Source organism: Schistocerca serialis, chromosome 11, assembly GCF_023864345.2.
Source record: "Schistocerca serialis cubense isolate TAMUIC-IGC-003099 chromosome 11, iqSchSeri2.2, whole genome shotgun sequence".
In the NCBI taxonomy this organism is placed as follows: Eukaryota; Metazoa; Arthropoda; class Insecta; order Orthoptera; family Acrididae; genus Schistocerca; species Schistocerca serialis.
Window position 1 is genome coordinate 23569739 of NC_064648.1, and position 22553 is coordinate 23592291.

The following is a 22553-nucleotide window of genomic DNA, read 5'->3' on the forward strand; positions in this document are numbered from 1 at the left end:
TAAATTCGGATGCAATTTCTGTGTTTCATCGTCAATAAGAAGGCCCAAGGAATACATTAAACCTGAAATGAAGCATCGGAATCGAAAACTGGACTCACAGGAGAGGATCAAATCATAGAAAGTTAGAGTGTCAGTCCTCTTGTTCTTAAGTCGGCATTGTGCCTTTTGTATTAAATTCGGATGAAATTTCTGTGTTTAATCGTCTATAAGAAGGTCCAAGGTATACATTACACCTGAAGTGAAGCATCGGAATCTAAAACTGGACTCACAGGAGGGGTTCAAATCAGCGAAAGTGAGAGTGTCAGTCCTCTTGTACTTAAGTCGGCATTGTGCCTTTTGTATTAAATTCGGATGAAATTTCTGTGTTTCATCGTCAATAAGAAGGTCCAAGGGATACAGTAAACCTGAAGTGAAGCATCGGAATCTAATGCTGGACTCACAGGAGAGGTTCAAATCATAGAAAGTTAGAGTGTCAGGCCTCTTGCCCTTAAGTCGGCATTGTGCCTTTTGTATTAAATTCAGATGGAATTTCTGTCTTTCATCGTCAATAAGAAGGTCCAAGGGATACAGTAAACCTGAAGTGAAGCATCAGAATCTAAAACTGGACTCACAGGAGGGGTTAAAATCATAGAAAGTGAGAGTTTCAGTCCTTTTGTACTTAAGTCAGCATTGTGCCTTTTGTATTAAATTCGGATGCTATTTCTGTGTTTCATCGTCAATAAGAAGGTCCAAGGTATAAAGTAAACCTGAAGTGAAGCATCGGAAACTAAAACTAAACTCACAGGAGAGGTTGAAATCATAGAAAGTTAGAGTGTCAGTCCTCTTGTACTTAAGTCGGCATTGTGCCTTTTGTATTAAATTCGGATGAAATTTCTGTGTTTCATCGTCAATAAGAAGGTCCAAGGGATACAGTAAACCTGAAGTGAGGCATCGGAATCTAATGCTGGACTCACAGGAGAGGTTCAAATCATAGAAAGTTAGAGTGTCAGGCCTCTTGCCCTTAAGTCGGCATTGTGCCTTTTGTATTAAATTCAGATGGAATTTCTGTCTTTCATCGTCAATAAGAAGGTCCAAGGGATACAGTAAACCTGAAGTGAAGCATCAGAATCTAAAACTGGACTCACAGGAGGGGTTAAAATCATAGAAAGTGAGAGTTTCAGTCCTTTTGTACTTAAGTCAGCATTGTGCCTTTTGTATTAAATTCGGATGCAATTTCTGTGTTTCATCGTCAATAAGAAGGCCCAAGGAATACAGTAAACCTGAAATGAAGCATCGGAATCGAAAACTGGACTCACAGGAGAGGATCAAATCATAGAAAGTTAGAGTGTCAGTCCTCTTGTTCTTAAGTCGGCATTGTGCCTTTTGTATTAAATTCGCATGATATTTCTGTGTTTAATCGTCTATAAGAAGGTCCAAGGTATACATTACACCTGAAGTGAAGCATTGGAATCTAAAATTGGACTCACAGGAGGGGTTCAAATCACAGAAAGTGAGAGTGTCAGTCCTCTTGTACTTAAGTCGGCATTGTGCCTTTTGTATTAAATTCGGATGCTATTTCTGTGTATCATCGTCAATAAGAAGGTCCAAGGGATACAGTAAACCTGAAGTGAAGCATCGGAAACTAAAACTGGACCCACAGGAGAGGTTCAAATCATAGAAAGTTAGAGTGTCAGTCCTCTTGTACTTAAGTCGGCATTGTGGCTTTTGTATTAAATTCGGATGAAATTTCTGTGTTTCATCGTCAATAAGAATGTCCAAAGTATGCAGTAAACCTGAAGTGAAGCATCGGAAACTAAAACTGGACTCACAGGAGAGGTTCAAATCATAGAAAGTTGGAGTTTCAGCCCTCTTGTACTTTAGTCGTCATTGTGCCTTTTGTATTAAGTTCGGATGCAATTTCTGTGTTTCATCGTCAATAAGAAGGTCCAAGGTATAAAGTAAACCTGAAGTGAAGCATCGGAAACTAAAACTAAACTCACAGGAGAGGTTGAAATCATAGAAAGTTAGAGTGTCAGTCCTCTTGTACTTAAGTCGGCATTGTGCCTTTTGTATTAAATTCGGATGAAATTTCTGTGTTTCATCGTCAATAAGAAGGTCCAAGGGATACAGTAAACCTGAAGTGAAGCATCGGAATCTAATGCTGGACTCACAGGAGAGGTTCAAATCATAGAAAGTTAGAGTGTCAGGCCTCTTGCCCTTAAGTCGGCATTGTGCCTTTTGTATTAAATTCAGATGGAATTTCTGTCTTTCATCGTCAATAAGAAGGTCCAAGGGATACAGTAAACCTGAAGTGAAGCATCAGAATCTAAAACTGGACTCACAGGAGGGGTTAAAATCATAGAAAGTGAGAGTTTCAGTCCTTTTGTACTTAAGTCAGCATTGTGCCTTTTGTATTAAATTCGGATGCAATTTCTGTGTATCATCGTCAATAAGAAGGTCCAAGGGATACAGTAAACCTGAAGTGAAGCATCGGAAACGAAACTGGACTCACAGGAGAGGTTCAAATCATAGAAAGTTAGAGTGTCAGTCGTCTTGTACTTAAGTCGGCATTGTGCCTTTTGTATTAAATTCGGATGCAATTTCTGTGTTTCACCGTCAATAAGAAGGCCCAAGGAATACAGTAAACCTGAAATGAAGCATCGGAATCGAAAACTGGACTCACAGGAGAGGATCAAATCATAGAAAGTTAGAGTGTCAGTCCTCTTGTTCTTAAGTCGGCATTGTGCCTTTTGTATTAAATTCGGATGAAATTTCTGTGTTTAATCGTCTATAAGAAGGTCCAAGGTATACATTACACCTGAAGTGAAGCATCGGAATCTAAAACTGGACTCACAGGAGGGGTTCAAATCAGCGAAAGTGAGAGTGTCAGTCCTCTTGTACTTAAGTCGGCATTGTGCCCTTTGTATTAAATTCGGATGAAATTTCTGTGTTTCATCGTCAATAAGAAGGTCCAAGGGATACAGTAAACCTGAAGTGAAGCATCGGAATCTAATGCTGGACTCACAGGAGAGGTTCAAATCATAGAAAGTTAGAGTGTCAGGCCTCTTGCCCTTAAGTCGGCATTGTGCCTTTTGTATTAAATTCAGATGGAATTTCTGTCTTTCATCGTCAATAAGAAGGTCCAAGGGATACAGTAAACCTGAAGTGAAGCATCAGAATCTAAAACTGGACTCACAGGAGGGGTTAAAATCATAGAAAGTGAGAGTTTCAGTCCTTTTGTACTTAAGTCAGCATTGTGCCTTTTGTATTAAATTCGGATGCTATTTCTGTGTTTCATCGTCAATAAGAAGGTCCAAGGTATAAAGTAAACCTGAAGTGAAGCATCGGAAACTAAAACTAAACTCACAGGAGAGGTTGAAATCATAGAAAGTTAGAGTGTCAGTCCTCTTGTACTTAAGTCGGCATTGTGCCTTTTGTATTAAATTCGGATGAAATTTTTTTGTGTTTCATCGTCATTAAGAAGGTCCAAGGGATACAGTAAACCTGAAGTGAAGCATCGGAATCTAATGCTGGACTCACAGGAGAGGTTCAAATCATAGAAAGTTAGAGTGTCTGGCCTCTTGCCCTTAAGTCGGCATTGTGCCTTTTGTATTAAATTCAGATGGAATTTCTGTCTTTCATCGTCAATAAGAAGGTCCAAGGGATACAGTAAACCTGAAGTGAAGCATCAGAATCTAAAACTGGACTCACAGGAGGGGTTAAAATCATAGAAAGTGAGAGTTTCAGTCCTTTTGTACTTAAGTCAGCATTGTGCCTTTTGTATTAAATTCGGATGCAATTTCTGTGTTTCATCGTCAATAAGAAGGCCCAAGGAATACAGTAAACCTGAAATGAAGCATCGGAATCGAAAACTGGACTCACAGGAGAGGATCAAATCATAGAAAGTTAGAGTGTCAGTCCTCTTGTTCTTACGTCGGCATTGTGCCTTTTGTATTAAATTCGGATGAAATTTCTGTGTTTAATCGTCTATAAGAAGGTCCAAGGTATACATTACACCTGAAGTGAAGCATTGGAATCTAAAATTGGACTCACAGGAGGGGTTCAAATCATAGAAAGTTGGAGTTTCAGCCCTCTTGTACTTAAGTCGTCATTGTGCCTTTTGTATTAAGTTCGGATGCAATTTCTGTGTTTCATCGTCAATAAGAAGGTCCAAGGTATAAAATAAACCTGAAGTGAAGCATCGGAAACTAAAACTAAACTCACAGGAGAGGTTGAAATCATAGAAAGTTAGAGTGTCAGTCCTCTTGTACTTAAGTCGGCATTGTGCCTTTTGTATTAAATTCGGATGAAATTTCTGTGTTTCATCGTCAATAAGAAGGTCCAAGGGATACAGTAAACCTGAAGTGAAGCATCGGAATCTAATGCTGGACTCACAGGAGAGGTTCAAATCATAGAAAGTTAGAGTGTCAGGCCTCTTGCCCTTAAGTCGGCATTGTGCCTTTTGTATTAAATTCAGATGGAATTTCTGTCTTTCATCGTCAATAAGAAGGTCCAAGGGATACAGTAAACCTGAAGTGAAGCATCAGAATCTAAAACTGGACTCACAGGAGGGGTTAAAATCATAGAAAGTGAGAGTTTCAGTCCTTTTGTACTTAAGTCAGCATTGTGCCTTTTGTATTAAATTCGGATGCAATTTCTGTGTATCATCGTCAATAAGAAGGTCCAAGGGATACAGTAAACCTGAAGTGAAGCATCGGAAACGAAACTGGACTCACAGGAGAGGTTCAAATCATAGAAAGTTAGAGTGTCAGTCGTCTTGTACTTAAGTCGGCATTGTGCCTTTTGTATTAAATTCGGATGCAATTTCTGTGTTTCATCGTCAATAAGAAGGCCCAAGGAATACAGTAAACCTGAAATGAAGCATCGGAATCGAAAACTGGACTCACAGGAGAGGATCAAATCATAGAAAGTTAGAGTGTCAGTCCTCTTGTTCTTAAGTCGGCATTGTGCCTTTTGTATTAAATTCGGATGAAATTTCTGTGTTTAATCGTCTATAAGAAGGTCCAAGGTATACATTACACCTGAAGTGAAGCATCGGAATCTAAAACTGGACTCACAGGAGGGGTTCAAATCAGCGAAAGTGAGAGTGTCAGTCCTCTTGTACTTAAGTCGACATTGTGCCTTTTGTATTAAATTCGGATGCAATTTCTGTGTTTCATCGTCAATAAGAAGGTCTAAGGGATACAGCAAACCTGAAGTGAAGCATCGCAATCGAAAACTGGACTCGATTGAGAGGTTCAAATCATAGACAGTTAGAGTGTCAGTCCTCTTGTACTTAAGTCGGCATTGTGCCTTTTGTATTAAATTCGGATGAAATTTCTGTGTTTCATCGTCAATAAGAAGGTCCAAGATATACAGTACACCTGAAGTGAAGCATCGGAATCTAAAACTAGACTCACAGGAGGGGTTCATATCATAGAAAGTGAGAGTGTCTGTGCTCTTGTACTTAAGTCGGCATTGTGCCTTTTGTATTAAATTCGGATGCAATTTCTGCGTTTCATCGTCAATGCGAAGGTCCAAGGGATTCAGTAAACCTGAAGTGAAGCATCGGAAACTAAAACTGGACTCACAGGAGAGGTTCAAATCATAGAAAGTTAGAGTGTCAGTCCTCTTGTACTTAAGTCGGCATTGTGCCTTTTGTATTAAATTCGGATGCAATTTCTGTGTTTCATCGTCAATAAGAAGGTCTAAGGGATACAGCAAACCTGAAGTGAAGCATCGGAATCGAAAACTGGACTCGATTGAGAGGTTCAAATCATAGACAGTTAGAGTGTCAGTCCTCTTGTACTTAAGTCGGCATTGTGCCTTTTGTATTAAATTCGGATGAAATTTCTGTGTTTCATCGTCAATAAGAAGGTCCAAGATATACAGTACACCTGAAGTGAAGCATCGGAATCTAAAACTAGACTCACAGGAGGGGTTCATATCATAGAAAGTGAGAGTGTCAGTGCTCTTGTACTTAAGTCGGCATTGTGCCTTTTGTATTAAATTCGGATGCAATTTCTGCGTTGCATCGTCAATAAGAAGGTCCAAGGGATACAGTAAACTTGAAGTGAAGCATCGGAAACAAAATCTGGACTCACAGGAGAGGTTCAAATCATAGAAAGTTAGAGTGTCAGTCCTCTAATACTTAAGTAGGCATTGTGCCTTTTGTATTAAATTCGGATGCAATTTCTGTGTTTCATCATCGATAAGAAGGTCCAAGGTATACAGTAAACCTGAAGTGAAGCATCGGAAGCTAAAACTGGACTCACAGGAGAGGTTCAAATCATAGAAAGTTAGAGTGTCAGTCCTCTTGTACTTTAGTCGGCATTGTGCATTTTGTATTAAATTCGGATGCAATTTCTGTGTTTCATCGTCAAGAAGAAGGTCCAAGGTATACAGTAAACCTGAAGTGAAGTATCGGAATCTAAAACTGGACTCACAGGAGAGGATCAAATCATAGAAAGTTAGAGTGTCAGTCCTCTTGTTCTTAAGTCGGCATTGTGCCTTTTGTATTAAATTCGGATGAAATTTCTGTGTTTAATCGTCTATAAGAAGGTCCAAGGTATACATTACACCTGAAGTGAAGCATCGGAATCTAAAACTGGACTCACAGGAGGGGTTCAAATCAGCGAAAGTGAGAGTGTCAGTCCTCTTGTACTTAAGTCGGCATTGTGCCCTTTGTATTAAATTCGGATGAAATTTCTGTGTTTCATCGTCAATAAGAAGGTCCAAGGGATACAGTAAACCTGAAGTGAAGCATCGGAATCTAATGCTGGACTCACAGGAGAGGTTCAAATCATAGAAAGTTAGAGTGTCAGGCCTCTTGCCCTTAAGTCGGCATTGTGCCTTTTGTATTAAATTCAGATGGAATTTCTGTCTTTCATCGTCAATAAGAAGGTCCAAGGGATACAGTAAACCTGAAGTGAAGCATCAGAATCTAAAACTGGACTCACAGGAGGGGTTAAAATCATAGAAAGTGAGAGTTTCAGTCCTTTTGTACTTAAGTCAGCATTGTGCCTTTTGTATTAAATTCGGATGCTATTTCTGTGTTTCATCGTCAATAAGAAGGTCCAAGGTATAAAGTAAACCTGAAGAGAAGCATCGGAAACTAAAACTAAACTCACAGGAGAGGTCGAAATCATAGAAAGTTAGAGTGTCAGTCCTCTTGTACTTAAGTCGGCATTGTGCCTTTTGTATTAAATTCGGATGAAATTTCTGTGTTTCATCGTCATTAAGAAGGTCCAAGGGATACAGTAAACCTGAAGTGAAGCATCGGAATCTAATGCTGGACTCACAGGAGAGGTTCAAATCATAGAAAGTTAGAGTGTCTGGCCTCTTGCCCTTAAGTCGGCATTGTGCCTTTTGTATTAAATTCAGATGGAATTTCTGTCTTTCATCGTCAATAAGAAGGTCCAAGGGATACAGTAAACCTGAAGTGAAGCATCAGAATCTAAAACTGGACTCACAGGAGGGGTTAAAATCATAGAAAGTGAGAGTTTCAGTCCTTTTGTACTTAAGTCAGCATTGTGCCTTTTGTATTAAATTCGGATGCAATTTCTGTGTTTCATCGTCAATAAGAAGGCCCAAGGAATACAGTAAACCTGAAATGAAGCATCGGAATCGAAAACTGGACTCACAGGAGAGGATCAAATCATAGAAAGTTAGAGTGTCAGTCCTCTTGTTCTTACGTCGGCATTGTGCCTTTTGTATTAAATTCGGATGAAATTTCTGTGTTTAATCGTCTATAAGAAGGTCCAAGGTATACATTACACCTGAAGTGAAGCATTGGAATCTAAAATTGGACTCACAGGAGGGGTTCAAATCATAGAAAGTTGGAGTTTCAGCCCTCTTGTACTTAAGTCGTCATTGTGCCTTTTGTATTAAGTTCGGATGCAATTTCTGTGTTTCATCGTCAATAAGAAGGTCCAAGGTATAAAGTAAACCTGAAGTGAAGCATCGGAAACTAAAACTAAACTCACAGGAGAGGTTGAAATCATAGAAAGTTAGAGTGTCAGTCCTCTTGTACTTAAGTCGGCATTGTGCCTTTTGTATTAAATTCGGATGAAATTTCTGTGTTTCATCGTCAATAAGAAGGTCCAAGGGATACAGTAAACCTGAAGTGAAGCATCGGAATCTAATGCTGGACTCACAGGAGAGGTTCAAATCATAGAAAGTTAGAGTGTCAGGCCTCTTGCCCTTAAGTCGGCATTGTGCCTTTTGTATTAAATTCAGATGGAATTTCTGTCTTTCATCGTCAATAAGAAGGTCCAAGGGATACAGTAAACCTGAAGTGAAGCATCAGAATCTAAAACTGGACTCACAGGAGGGGTTAAAATCATAGAAAGTGAGAGTTTCAGTCCTTTTGTACTTAAGTCAGCATTGTGCCTTTTGTATTAAATTCGGATGCAATTTCTGTGTATCATCGTCAATAAGAAGGTCCAAGGGATACAGTAAACCTGAAGTGAAGCATCGGAAACGAAACTGGACTCACAGGAGAGGTTCAAATCATAGAAAGTTAGAGTGTCAGTCGTCTTGTACTTAAGTCGGCATTGTGCCTTTTGTATTAAATTCGGATGCAATTTCTGTGTTTCATCGTCAATAAGAAGGCCCAAGGAATACAGTAAACCTGAAATGAAGCATCGGAATCGAAAACTGGACTCACAGGAGAGGATCAAATCATAGAAAGTTAGAGTGTCAGTCCTCTTGTTCTTAAGTCGGCATTGTGCCTTTTGTATTAAATTCGGATGAAATTTCTGTGTTTAATCGTCTATAAGAAGGTCCAAGGTATACATTACACCTGAAGTGAAGCATCGGAATCTAAAACTGGACTCACAGGAGGGGTTCAAATCAGCGAAAGTGAGAGTGTCAGTCCTCTTGTACTTAAGTCGACATTGTGCCTTTTGTATTAAATTCGGATGCAATTTCTGTGTTTCATCGTCAATAAGAAGGTCTAAGGGATACAGCAAACCTGAAGTGAAGCATCGCAATCGAAAACTGGACTCGATTGAGAGGTTCAAATCATAGACAGTTAGAGTGTCAGTCCTCTTGTACTTAAGTCGGCATTGTGCCTTTTGTATTAAATTCGGATGAAATTTCTGTGTTTCATCGTCAATAAGAAGGTCCAAGATATACAGTACACCTGAAGTGAAGCATCGGAATCTAAAACTAGACTCACAGGAGGGGTTCATATCATAGAAAGTGAGAGTGTCTGTGCTCTTGTACTTAAGTCGGCATTGTGCCTTTTGTATTAAATTCGGATGCAATTTCTGCGTTTCATCGTCAATGCGAAGGTCCAAGGGATTCAGTAAACCTGAAGTGAAGCATCGGAAACTAAAACTGGACTCACAGGAGAGGTTCAAATCATAGAAAGTTAGAGTGTCAGTCCTCTTGTACTTAAGTCGGCATTGTGCCTTTTGTATTAAATTCGGATGCAATTTCTGTGTTTCATCGTCAATAAGAAGGTCTAAGGGATACAGCAAACCTGAAGTGAAGCATCGGAATCGAAAACTGGACTCGATTGAGAGGTTCAAATCATAGACAGTTAGAGTGTCAGTCCTCTTGTACTTAAGTCGGCATTGTGCCTTTTGTATTAAATTCGGATGAAATTTCTGTGTTTCATCGTCAATAAGAAGGTCCAAGATATACAGTACACCTGAAGTGAAGCATCGGAATCTAAAACTAGACTCACAGGAGGGGTTCATATCATAGAAAGTGAGAGTGTCAGTGCTCTTGTACTTAAGTCGGCATTGTGCCTTTTGTATTAAATTCGGATGCAATTTCTGCGTTGCATCGTCAATAAGAAGGTCCAAGGGATACAGTAAACTTGAAGTGAAGCATCGGAAACAAAATCTGGACTCACAGGAGAGGTTCAAATCATAGAAAGTTAGAGTGTCAGTCCTCTAATACTTAAGTAGGCATTGTGCCTTTTGTATTAAATTCGGATGCAATTTCTGTGTTTCATCATCGATAAGAAGGTCCAAGGTATACAGTAAACCTGAAGTGAAGCATCGGAAACTAAAACTGGACTCACAGGAGAGGTTCAAATCATAGAAAGTTAGAGTGTCAGTCCTCTTGTACTTTAGTCGGCATTGTGCATTTTGTATTAAATTCGGATGCAATTTCTGTGTTTCATCGTCAAGAAGAAGGTCCAAGGTATACAGTAAACCTGAAGTGAAGTATCGGAATCTAAAACTGGACTCACAGGTAGGGTTCAAATCATAGAAAGTTGAGTGTCAGTCATCTTGTACTTAAGTAGGCATTGTGCCTTTTGTATTAAATTCGGATGCAATTTCTGTGTTTCATCGTAAATAAGAAGGTCCAAGGGATACAGTTAACCTGAAGTGAAGCATCGGAATCGAAAACTGGGCTCACAGGAGAGGTTCAAATCATAGAAAGTTAGAGTGTCAGTCCTCTTGTACATAAGTCGGCATTGAGCCTTTTATATTAAATTCGGATGCAATTTCTGTGTTTCATCGTCAATGAGAAGGTCCAAGGGATACAGTAAACCTGAAGGGAAGTATCGGAATCTAAAACTGGACTCACAGGAGAGGTTCAAATCGTAGAAAGAAAGAGTGTCAGTCCTCTTGTACTTAAGTCGGCATTGTGCCTTTTGTATTAAATTCGGATGCAATTTCTGTGTTTCATCGTCAATAAGAAGTTGGAAGGGGTACAGTAAACCAAAAGTGAAGCATCGGAATCAAAAGCTGGATTCACAGGAGACGTTTAAATAATAGAAACTTAGAGTGTCGGGCCTCTTGTCCTTAAGTCGGCATTGTGCCTTTTGTATTAAATTCAGATGGAATTTCTGTCTCTCATCGTCAATAAGAAGGTCCAAGGGATACAGTAAACCTGAAGTGAAGCATTGGAATCGATAACTGGACTCACAGGAGAGGTTCAAATCATAGAAAGTGAGAGTGTCAGTGCTCTTGTACTTAAGTCGGCATTGTGCCTTTTGTATTAAATTCGGATGCAATTTCTGCGTTGCATCGTCAATAAGAAGGTCCAAGGGATACAGTAAACTTGAAGTGAAGCATCGGAAACAAAATCTGGACTCACAGGAGAGGTTCAAATCATAGAAAGTTAGAGTGTCAGTCCTCTAATACTTAAGTAGGCATTGTGCCTTTTGTATTAAATTCGGATGCAATTCCTGTGTTTCATCGTCAATACGAAGGTCCAAGGGATACAGTAAACCAGAAGTGAAGCATCGGAAACTAAAACTGGACTCACAGGAGAGGTTCAAGTCATAGAAAGTTGGAGTGTCAGTCCTCTAGTACTTAAGTCGGCATTGTGCCTTTTGTATTAAATTCGGATGCAATTTCTGTGTTTCATCGTCAATAAGAAGGTCCAAGGTATACAGTAAACCTGAAGTGAAGTATCGGAATCTAAAACTGGACTCACAGGTAGGGTTCAAATCATAGAAAGTTAGAGTGTCAGTCCTCTTGTACTTAAGTCGGCATTGTGCCTTTTGTATTAAATTTGGATGCAATTTCTGTGTTTCATCGTCATTAGAAGGTCCAAGGGATACAGTAAACCTGAAGTGAAGCATCGGAATCTAAAACTGGACTCACAGGAAGGGTTCAAATCATAGAAAGTTAGAGTGTCAGTCCTCTTGTATTACTTCGGCATTGTGCCTTTTGTATTAAATTCAGAAGGAATTTCTGTATTTCATCGTCAATAAGAAGGTCCAAGGGATACAGTAAACGTGAAGTGAAGCATCGGAATGGAAAATTGGACTCACAGGAGAGGTTCAAATCATAGAAAATTAGAGTGTCAGTCCTCTTGTACTTAAGTCAGCATTGTGCCATTTGTACTAAATTCGGATGCAATTTCTGTGTTTCATCGTCAATAAGATTGTCCAAGGTAAACAGTAAACCTGAAGTGAAGGATCAGAAACTAAAACTGGACTCACAGGAGAGGTTCAAATCACAGAAAGTTAGACTGTCAGTCCTCTAGTAGTTAAGTCGGCATTATGCCTTTTGTATTAAATTCGGATGCAGTTCCTGTGTTTCATCGTCAATAAGAAGGTCCAAGGGATACAGTAAACTTGAAGTGAAGCATCGGAAACAAAAACTGGACTCACAGGAGAGGTTCAAATCATAGAAAGTTAGAGTGTCACTCCTCTTGTACTTAAGTCGGCATTGTGCCTTTTGTTTTAAATTCGGATGCAATATCTGTGTTTCATCGTCAATAAGAAGGTCCAAGGGATACAGTAAACCTGAAGTGAAGCATCGGAATCTAAAGCCGGACTCACAGGAGAGGTTCAAATCATAGAAAGTTAGAGTGTCAGGCCTATTGTCCTTAAGTCGGCATTGTGCCTTTTGTATTAAATTCAGATGAAATTTCTGTGTTTCATCGTCAATACGAAGGTCCAAGGTATAAAGTAAACCTGAAGTGAAGCATCGGAATCTAAATTTGGACTCGGAGGTGGGGTTCAAATCAGCGAAAGTGAGAGTGTTAGTCCTCTTGTACATCAGTCGGCATTGTGCCTTTTGTATTAAATTCGGATGCAATTTCTGTGTATCATCGTCAATGCGAAGGTCCAAGGGATTCAGAAAACCTGAAGTGAAGTATCGGAAACTAAAACTGGACTCACAGGAGAGGTTCAAATCATAGAAATTTAGAGTGTCAGTCCTCTTGTACTTAAGTCGGCATTGTGCCTTTTGTATTAAATTCGGATGCAATTTCTGTGTTTCATCGTCAATAAGAGGGTCCAAGGGATACAGCAAACCTCAAGTGAAGCATCAGAATCGAAAACTGGACTCACAGGAGAGGTTCAAATCATAGACAGTTAGAGTGCCAGTCCTCTTGTACTTATGTCGCCATTGTGCCTTTTGTATTAAATTCGGATGAAATTTCTGTGTTACATCGTCAATAAGAAGGTCCAAGGTATACAGTAAACCCGAAGTGAAGCATCGGAATCTAGGACTGGACTCACAGGAGAGGATCAAATCATAGAAAGATAGCGTGTCTGTCCTCTTGTACTTATGTCGCCATTGTGCCTTTTGTATTAAATTCAGATGGAATTTCTGTGTTTCTTCGTCAATAAGAAGGTCCAAGGGATACAGTACACCTGAAGTGAAGCATCGGAATCGAAGACTGGACTCACAGGAGAGGTTCAAATCATAGAAAGTTAGAGTGTCAGTGGTCTTGTACTTAAGTCGGCATTGTGCCTTTTGTATTAAATTCGGATGCAATTTCTGTGTTTCATCGTCAATAAGAAGGTCCAAGGGATACAGTACACCTGAAGTGAAGCATCGGAACCTAACGCTGGACTCAAAGAAGAGGTTCAAATCATACAAAGTTAGAGTGTCAGTCCTCTTGTACTTAAGTCGGCATTGTGCATTTTGTATTAAATTCAGATGCAATTTCTGTGTTTCGTCGTCAATAAGAAGGTCCAAGGTATACAGTAAACCTAAAGTGAAGCATCGGAATCTAAAATTGGACTCACAGGAGCTTTTCAAATCATAGAAAGTTAGAGTGTCAGTCCTCTTGTACTTATGTCGGCATTGTGCCTTTTGTATTAAATTCGTATGCAATTTCTGTGTTTCATCGTCAATAAGAAGGTCCAAGGGATACAGTAAACCTGAAGTGAAGCGTCGGAATCGAAAACTGGACTCACAGGAGAGGTTCAAATCATAGAAAGTTAGAGTGTCAGTCCTCTTGTACATAAGTCGGCATTGAGCCTTTTATTTTAATTCGAATGCAATTTCTGTGTTTCATCGTCAATGAGAAGGTCCAAGGGATACAGTAAACCTGAAGGGAAGTTTCGGAATCTAAAACTGGACTCACAGGAGAAGTTCAAATCGTAGAAAGAAAGAGTGTCAGTCCTCTTGTACTTAAGTCGGCATTGTGCCTTTTGTATTAAATTCGGATGCAAATTCTGTGTTTCATCTTCAATAAGAAGGTCGAAGGGGTACAGTAAACCAAAAGTGAACCATCGGAATCCAAAGCTGGATTCACAGGAGAGGTTCAAATCATAGAAAGTTAGAGTGTCGGGCCTCTTGTCCTGAAGTAGGCATTGTGCCTTTTGTATTAAATTCAGATGGAATTTCTGTCTCTCATCGTCAATGAGAAGGTCCAAGGGATACAGTAAACCTGAAGTGAAGCATTGGATTCGAAAACTGGACTCACAGGAAAGGTTCTAATCATATAAAGTTAGAGTGTCAGACCACTTGTATTTAAGTCGGCATAGTGCCTTTTGTACTAAATTCGGTAGCAATTTCTGTGTTTCATCGTCAATAAGAAAGTCCTAGGGATACAGTAAACCTGAAGTGAAGCATCGGAACCTAAAGCTGGACTCAAAGAAGAGGTTCAAATCATAGAAAGTTAGAGTGTCAGTCCTCTTGTACTTAAGTCAGCAATGTGCATTTTGTATTAAATTCAGATGCAATTTCTGCGTTTCATCGTCAATAAGAAGGTCAAAGGTATACAGTAAACCTGAAGTGAAGCATCGGAATCTAAAATTGGACTCACTGGAGGGGTTCAAATCATAGAAAGTGAGAGTGTCAGTCCTCTTGTACTTAAGTCGGCATTGTGCCTTTTGTATTAAATTCGGATGCTATTACTGTGTATCATCGTCAATAAGAAGGTCCAAGGGATACAGTAAACCTGAAGTGAAGCATCGGAAACTAAAACTGGACTCACAGGAGAGGTTCAAATCATAGAAAGTTACAGTGTCAGTCCTCTTGTACTTAAGTCTGCATTGTGGCTTTTGAATTAAATTCGGATGAAATTTCTGTGTTTCATCGTCAATAAGAATGTCCAAGGTATACAGTAAACCTTAAGTGAAGCATCGGAAACTAAAACTGGACTCACAGGAGAGGTTCAAATCATAGAAAGTTAGAGTTTCAGCCCTCTTGTACTTAAGTCGTCATTGTGCCTTTTGTATTAAATTCGGATGCTATTTCTGTGTTTCATCGTCAATAAGAAGGTCCAAGGTATAAAGTAAACCTGAAGGGAAGCATCGGAAACTAAAACTGGACTCACAGGAGAGGGTGAAATCATAGAAAGTTAGAGTGTCAGTCCTCTTGTACTTAAGTCCGCATTGTGCCTTTTGTATTAAATTCGGATGAAATTTCTGTGTTTCATCGTCAATAAGAAGGTCCAAGGGATACAGTAAACCTGAAGTGAAGCATCGGAATCTAATGCTGGACTCACAGGAGAGGTTCAAATCATAGAAAGTTAGAGTGTCAGGCCTCTTGTCCTTAAGTCGGCATTGTGCCTTTTGTATTAAATTCAGATGGAATTTCTGTCTTTCATCGTCTATAAGAAGGTCCAAGGGATACAGTAAACCTGAAGTGAAGCATCAGAATCTAAAACTGGACTCACAGGAGGGGTTAAAATCATAGAAAGTGAGAGTGTCAGTCCTCTTGTACTTAAGTCAGCATTGTGCCTTTTGTATTAAATTCGGATGCAATTTCTGTGTATCATCGTCAATAAGAAGGTCCAAGGGATACAGTAAACCTGAAGTGAAGCATCGGAAACGAAACTGGACTCACAGGAGAGGTTCAAATCATAGAAAGTTAGAGTGTCAGTCGTCTTGTACTTAAGTCGGCATTGTGCCTTTTGTATTAAATTCGGATGCAATTTCTGAGTTTCATCGTCAATAAGAAGGCCCAAAGAATACAGTAAACCTGATGTGAAGCATCGGAATCGAAAACTGGACTCACAGGAGAGGATCAAATCATAGAAAGTTAGAGTGTCAGTCCTCTTGTTCTTAAGTCGGCATTGTGCCTTTTGTATTAAATTCGGATGAAATTTCTGTGTTTAATCGTCTATAAGAAGGTCCAAGGTGTACATTACACCTGAAGTGAAGCATCGGAATCTAAAACTGGACTCACAGGAGGGGTTCAAATCAGCGAAAGTGAGAGTGTCAGTCCTCTTATACTTAAGTCGGCATTGTGCCTTTTGTATTAAATTCGGATGAAATTTCTGTGTTTCATCGTCAATAAGAAGGTCCAAGGTATACAGTAAACCTGAAGTGAAGTATCGGAATCTAAAAATGGAATCACAGGTAGGGTTCAAATCACAGAAAGTTAGAGTGTCAGTCCTCTTGTACTTTAGTCGGCATTGTGCCTTTTGTATTAAATTCGGATGCAATTTCTGTGTTTCATCGTCAATAAGAAGGTCCAAGGGATACAGTAAACCTGAAGTGAAGCATCGGATTCGAAAACTGGACTCACAGGAGAGGTTCAAATCATAGAAAGTTAGAGTGTCAGTCCTCTTGTACATAAGTCGGCATTGTGCCTTTTGTATTAAATTCAGATGGAATTTCTGTCTCTCATCGTCAATAAGAAGGTCCAAGGGATACCGTAAACCTGAAGTGAAGCATTGGAATCGAAAACTGGACTCACAGGAGAGGTTCAAATCATAGAAAGTTAGAGTGTCAGACAACTTGTATTTAAGTCGGCATAGTGCCTTTTGTACTAAATTCGGTAGCAATTTCTGTGTTTCATCGTCAATAAGAAAGTCCTAGGGATACAGTAAACCTGAAGTGAAGCATCGGAACCTAAAGCTGGACTCAAAGAAGAGGTTCAAATCATAGAAAGTTAGAGTGTCAGTCCTCTTGTACTTAAGTCAGCATTGTGCATTTTGTATTAAATTCAGTTGCAATTTCTGCGTTTCATCGACAATAAGAAGGTCAAAGGTATACAGTAAACCTGAAGTGAAGCATCGGAATCTAAAATTGGACTCACAGGAGGGGTTCAAATCATAGAAAGTGAGAGTGTCAGTCCTCTTGTACTTAAGTCGGCATTGTGCCTTTTGTATTAAATTCGGATGCTATTTCTGTGTATCATCGTCAATAAGAAGGTCCAAGGGATACAGTAAACCTGAAGTGAAGCATCGGAAAATAAAACTGGACTCACAGGAGAGGTTCAAATCATAGAAAGTTAGAGTGTCAGTCCTCTTGTACTTAAGTCGGCATTGTGGCTTTTGTATTAAATTCGTTTGAAATTTCTGTGTTTCAAATTCAATAAGAATGTGAAAGGTATACAGTAAACCGGAATTGAAGCATCGGAAACTAAAACTGGACTCACAGGACGGGTTCAAATCAGCGAAAGTGAGAGTGTCAGTCCTCTTGTACTTAAGTCGGCATTGTGCCTTTTGTATTAAATTCGGATGAAATTTCTGTGTTTCATCGTCAATAAGAAGGTCCAAGGTATACAGTACACCTGAAGTGAAGCATCGGAATCTAAAACTGGACTCACAGGAGGGGGTTCATATAATAGAAAGTGAGAGTGTCAGTGCTCTTGTACTTAAGTCGGCATTGTGCCTTTTGTATTAAATTCGGATGCAATTTCTGTGTTTCATCGTCAATAAGAAGGTCCAAGGGATACAGTAAACTTGAAGTGAAGCATCGGAAACAAAATCTGGACTCACAGGAGAGGTTCAAATCACAGAAAGTTAGAGTGTCAGTCCTCTAATACTTAAGTGGGCATTGTGCCTTTTGTATTAAATTCGGATGCAATTTCTGTGTTTCATCATCGATAAGAAAGTCCAAGGTATACAGTAAACCTGAAGTGAAGCATCGGAAACTAAAACTGGACTCACAGGAGAGGTTCAAATCATAGAAAGTTAGAGTGTCAGTCCTCTTGTACTTAAGTCGGCATTATGCATTTAGTATTTAATTCGGATGCAATTTCTGTGTTTCATCGTCAAGAAGAAGGTCCAAGGTATACAGTAAACCTGAAGTGAAGTATCGGAATCTAAAACTGGACTCACAGGTAGTGTTCAAATCATAGAAAGTTAGAGTGTCAGTCCTCTTGTACTTAAGTCGGCATTGTGCCTTTTGTATTAAATTCGGATGCAATTTCTGTGTTTCATCGTCAATAAGAAGGTCCAAGGGATACAGTAAACCTGAAGTGAAGCATCGGATTCGAAAACTGGACTCACAGGAGAGGTTCAAATCATAGAAAGTTAGAGTGTCAGTCCTCTTGTACATAAGTCGGCATTGAGAATTTTATATTAAATTCGGATGCAATTTCTGTGTTTCATCGTCAATGAGAAGGTCCAAGGGATACAGTAAACCTGAAGGGAAGTATCGGAATCTAAAACTGGACTCACAGGAGAGGTTCAAATCGTAGAAAGAAAGAGTGTCAGTCCTCTTGTACTTAAGTCGGCATTGTGCCTTTTGTATTATATTCGGATGCAATTTCTGTGTTTCATCGTCAATAAGAAGGTCGAAGGATTACAGTAAACCAAAAGTGAAGCAACGGAATCCAAAGCTGGATTCACAGGAGAGGTTCAAATCATAGAAAGTTAGAGTGTCGGGCCTCTTGTCCTTAAGTCGGCATTGTGCCTTTTGTATTAAATTCAGTTGGAATTTCTGTCTCTCATCGTCAATAAGAAGGTCCAAGGGATACAGTAAAACTGAAGTGAAGCGTTGGAATCGAAAACTGGACTCACAGGAGAGGTTCAAATCATAGAAAGTTAGAGTGTCAGACCACTTGTATTTAAGTCGGCATAGTGCCTTTTGTACTAAATTCGGTAGCAATTTCTGTGTTTCATCGTCAATAAGAAAGTCCTAGGGATACAGTAAACCTGAAGTGAAGCATCGGAACGTAAAGCTGGACTCAAAGAAGAGGTTCAAATCATAGAAAGTTGAAGTGTCAGTCCTCTTGTACTTAAGTCAGCATTGTGCATTTTGTATTAAATTCAGTTGCAATTTCTGCGTTTCATCGTCAATAAGAAGGTCAAAGGTATACAGTAAACCTGAAGTGAAGCATCGGAATCTAAAATTGGACTCACAGGAGGGGTTCAAATCATAGAAGGTGAGAGTGTCAGTCCTCTTGTACTTAAGTCGGCATTGTGCCTTTTGTATTAAATTCGGATGCTATTTCTGTGTATCATCGTCAATAAGAAGGTCCAAGGGATACAGTAAACCTGAAGTGAAGCATCGGAAAATAAAACTGGACTCACAGGAGAGGTTCAAATCATAGAAAGTTAGAGTGTCAGTCCTCTTGTACTTAAGTCGGCATTGTGGCTTTTGTATTAAATTCGGTTGAAATTTCTGTGTTTCAAATTCAATAAGAATGTCCAAGGTATACAGTAAACCTGAATTGAAGCATCGGAAACTAAAACTGGACTCACAGGAGAGGTTCAAATCATAGAAAGTTAGAGTTTCCGCCCTCTTGTACTTAAGTCGTCATTGTGCCTTTTGTATTAATTTCGGATGCAATTTCTGTGTTTCATCGTCAATAAGAAGGTCCAAGGTATAAAGTAAACCTGAAGTGAAGCATCGGAAACTAAAACTGGACTCACAGGAGAGGTTGAAATCATAGAAAGTTAGAGTGTCAGTCCTCTTGTACTTAAGTCGGCATTGTGCCTTTTGTATTAAATTCAGATGAAATTTCTGTGTTTCATCGTCAATAAGAAGGTCCAAGGGATATAGTAAACCTGAAGTGAAGCATCGGAATCTAATGCTGGACTCACAGGAGAGGTTCAAATCATAGAAAGTTAGAGTGTCAGGCCTCTTGTCCTCAAGTCGGCATTGTGCCTTTTGTATTAAAATCAGATGGATTTTCTGTCTTTCATCGTCAATAAGAAGGTCCAAGGGATACAGTAAACCTGAAGTGAAGCATCAGAATCTAAAACTGGACTCACAGGTGGGGTTAAAATCATAGAAAGTTAGAGTGTCAGTCCTCTTGTACTTAAGTCAGCATTGTGCCTTTTGTATTAAATTCGGATGCAATTTCTGTGTATTATCGTCAATAAGAAGGTCCAAGGGATACAGTAAACCTGAAGTGAAGCATCGGAAACGAAACTGGACTCACAGGAGAGGTTCAAATCATACAAAGTTAGAGTGTCAGTCGTCTTGTACTTAAGTCGGCATTGTGCCTTTTGTATTAAATTCGGATGCAATTTCTGTGTTTCATCGTCAATAAGAAGGCCCAAGGAATACAGTAAACCTGAAGTGAAGCATCGGAATCGAAAACTGGACTCACATGAGAGGATCAAATCATAGAAAGTTAGAGTGTCAGTCCTCTTGTTCTTAAGTCGGCATTGTGCCTTTTGTATTAAATTCGGATGAAATTTCTGTGTTTAATCGTCTATAAGAAGGTCCAAGGAATACATTACACCTGAAGTGAAGCATCGGAATCCAAAACTGGACTCACAGGAGGGGTTCAAATCAGCAAAAGTGAGAGTGTCAGTCCTCTTGTACTTAAGTCGACATTGTGCCTTTTGTATTAAATTCGGATGCAATTTCTGTGTATCATCGTCAATGCGAAGGTCCAAGGGATTCAGTAAACCTGAAGTGAAGCACCGGAAACTAAAACTGGACTCACAGGAGAGGTTCAAATCATAGAAAGTTAGAGTGTCAGTCCTCTTGTACTTAAGTCGGCATTGTGCCTTTTGTATTAAATTCGGATGCAATTTCTGTGTTTCATCGTCAATAAGAAGGTCCAAGTGATACAGCAAACATGAAGTGAAGCATCAGAATCGAAAACTGGACTCACATGAGAGGTTCAAATCATAGACAGTTAGAGTGTCAGTCCTCTTGTACTTAAGTCGGCATTGTGCCTTTTGTATTAAATTCGGATGAAATTTCTGTGTTTCATTGTCAATAAGAAGTTCCAATGTATACAGTACACCTGAAGTGAAGCATCGGAATCTAAAACTGGACTACAGGAGGGGTTCATATCATAGAAAGTGAGAGCGTCAGTGCTCTTGTACTTAAGTCGGCATTGTGCCTTTTGTATTAAATTCGGTTGCTATTTCTGTGTTTCATCGTCAATAAGAAGGTCCAAGGGATACAGTAAACTTGAAGTGAAGCATCGGAAACAAAATCTGGACTCACAGGAGAGGTTCAAATCATAGAAAGTTAGAGTGTCAGTCCTCTAATACTTAAGTGGGCATTGTGCCTTTTGTATTAAATTCGGATGCAATTTCTGTGTTACAGTATACAGTAAACCTGAAGTGAAGCATCGCAAACTAAAACTGGACTCACAGGAGCGGTTCAAATCATAGAAAGTTAGAGTGTCAGTCCTCTTGTACTTAAGTCGGCATTGTGCATTTTGTATTAAATTCGGATGCAATTTCTGTGTTTCATCGTCAAGAAGAAGGTCCAAGGTATACAGTAAACCTGAAGTGAAGTATCGGAATCTAAAACTGGACTCACAGGTAGGGTTCAAATCATGGAAAGTTAGAGTGTCAGTCCTCTTGTACTTAAGTCGGCATTGTGCCTTTTGTATTAAATTCGGATGCAATTTCTGTGTTTCATCGTCAATAAGAAGGTCCAAGGGATACAGTAAACCTGAAGTGAAGCATCGGAATCGAAAACTGGACTCACAGGAGAGGTTCAAATCGTAGAAAGTTAAGGTGTCAGTGCACTTGTACTTAAGTCGGCATTGTGCCTTTTGTATTAAATTCGGATGCAATTTCTGTGTTTCATCGTCAATAAGAAGGTCCAAGGGATACAGTAAACCTGAAGTGAAGCATCGGAATCTTAAACTGGACTCACAGGAGAGGTTCAAATCATAGAAAGTTAGAGTGTCAGTCCTCTTGTACTTAAGTTGGCATTGTGCCTTTTGTATTAAATTCGTATGCAATTTCTGTGTTTCATCTTCAATAAGAAGGTCCAAGGGATAGAGTAAACCTGAAGTGAAGCATCGGAATCGAAAACTGGACTCACAGGAGAGGTTCAAATCATAGAATGTTAGAGTGTCAGACCACTTGTATTTAAGTCGGCCTTGTGCCTTTTGTACTAAATTCGGTAGCAATTTCTGTGTTTCATCGTCAATAAGAAGGTCCAAGGGATACAGTAAACCTGAAGTGAAGCATCGGAACCTAACGCTGGACTCAAAGAAGAGGTTCAAATCATACTAAGTTAGAGTGTCAGTCCTCTTGTACTTAAGTCGTCATTGTGCATTTTGTATTAAATTCAGATGCAATTTCTGTGTTTCGTCGTCAATAAGAAGGTCCAAGGTATACAGTAAACCTGAAGTGAAGCATCGGAATCTAAAATTGGACTCACAGGAGATTTTCAAATCATAGAAAGTTAGAGTGTCAGTCCTCTTGTACTTATGTCGGCATTGTGCCTTTTGTATTAAATTCGTATGCAATTTCTGTGTTTCATCGTCAATAAGAAGGTACAAGGGATACAGTAAACCTGAAGTGAAGCATCGGAATCGAAAACTGGACTCACATGAGAGGTTCAAATCATAGAAAGTTAGAGTGTCAGTCCTCTTGTACATAAGTCGGCATTGAGCCTTTTATTTTAATTCGGATGCAATTCCTGTGTTTCATCGTCAGTGAGAAGGTCCAAGGGGTACAGTAAACCTGAAGGGAAGTATCGGAATCTAAAACTGGGCTCACAGGAGAGGTTCAAATCGTAGAAAGGAAGAGTGTCAGTCCCCCTGTACTTAAGTCGGCATTGTGCCTTTTGTATTAAATTCGGATGCAATTTCTGTGTTTCATCGTCAATAAGAAGGTCGAAGGGGTACAGTAAACCAAAAGTGAAGCATCGGAATCCAAAGCTGGATTCACAGGAGAGGTTCAAATCATAGAAAGTTTGAGTGTCGGGCCTCTTGTCCTTAAGTCGGCATTGTGCCTTTTTTTTAAATTCAGCT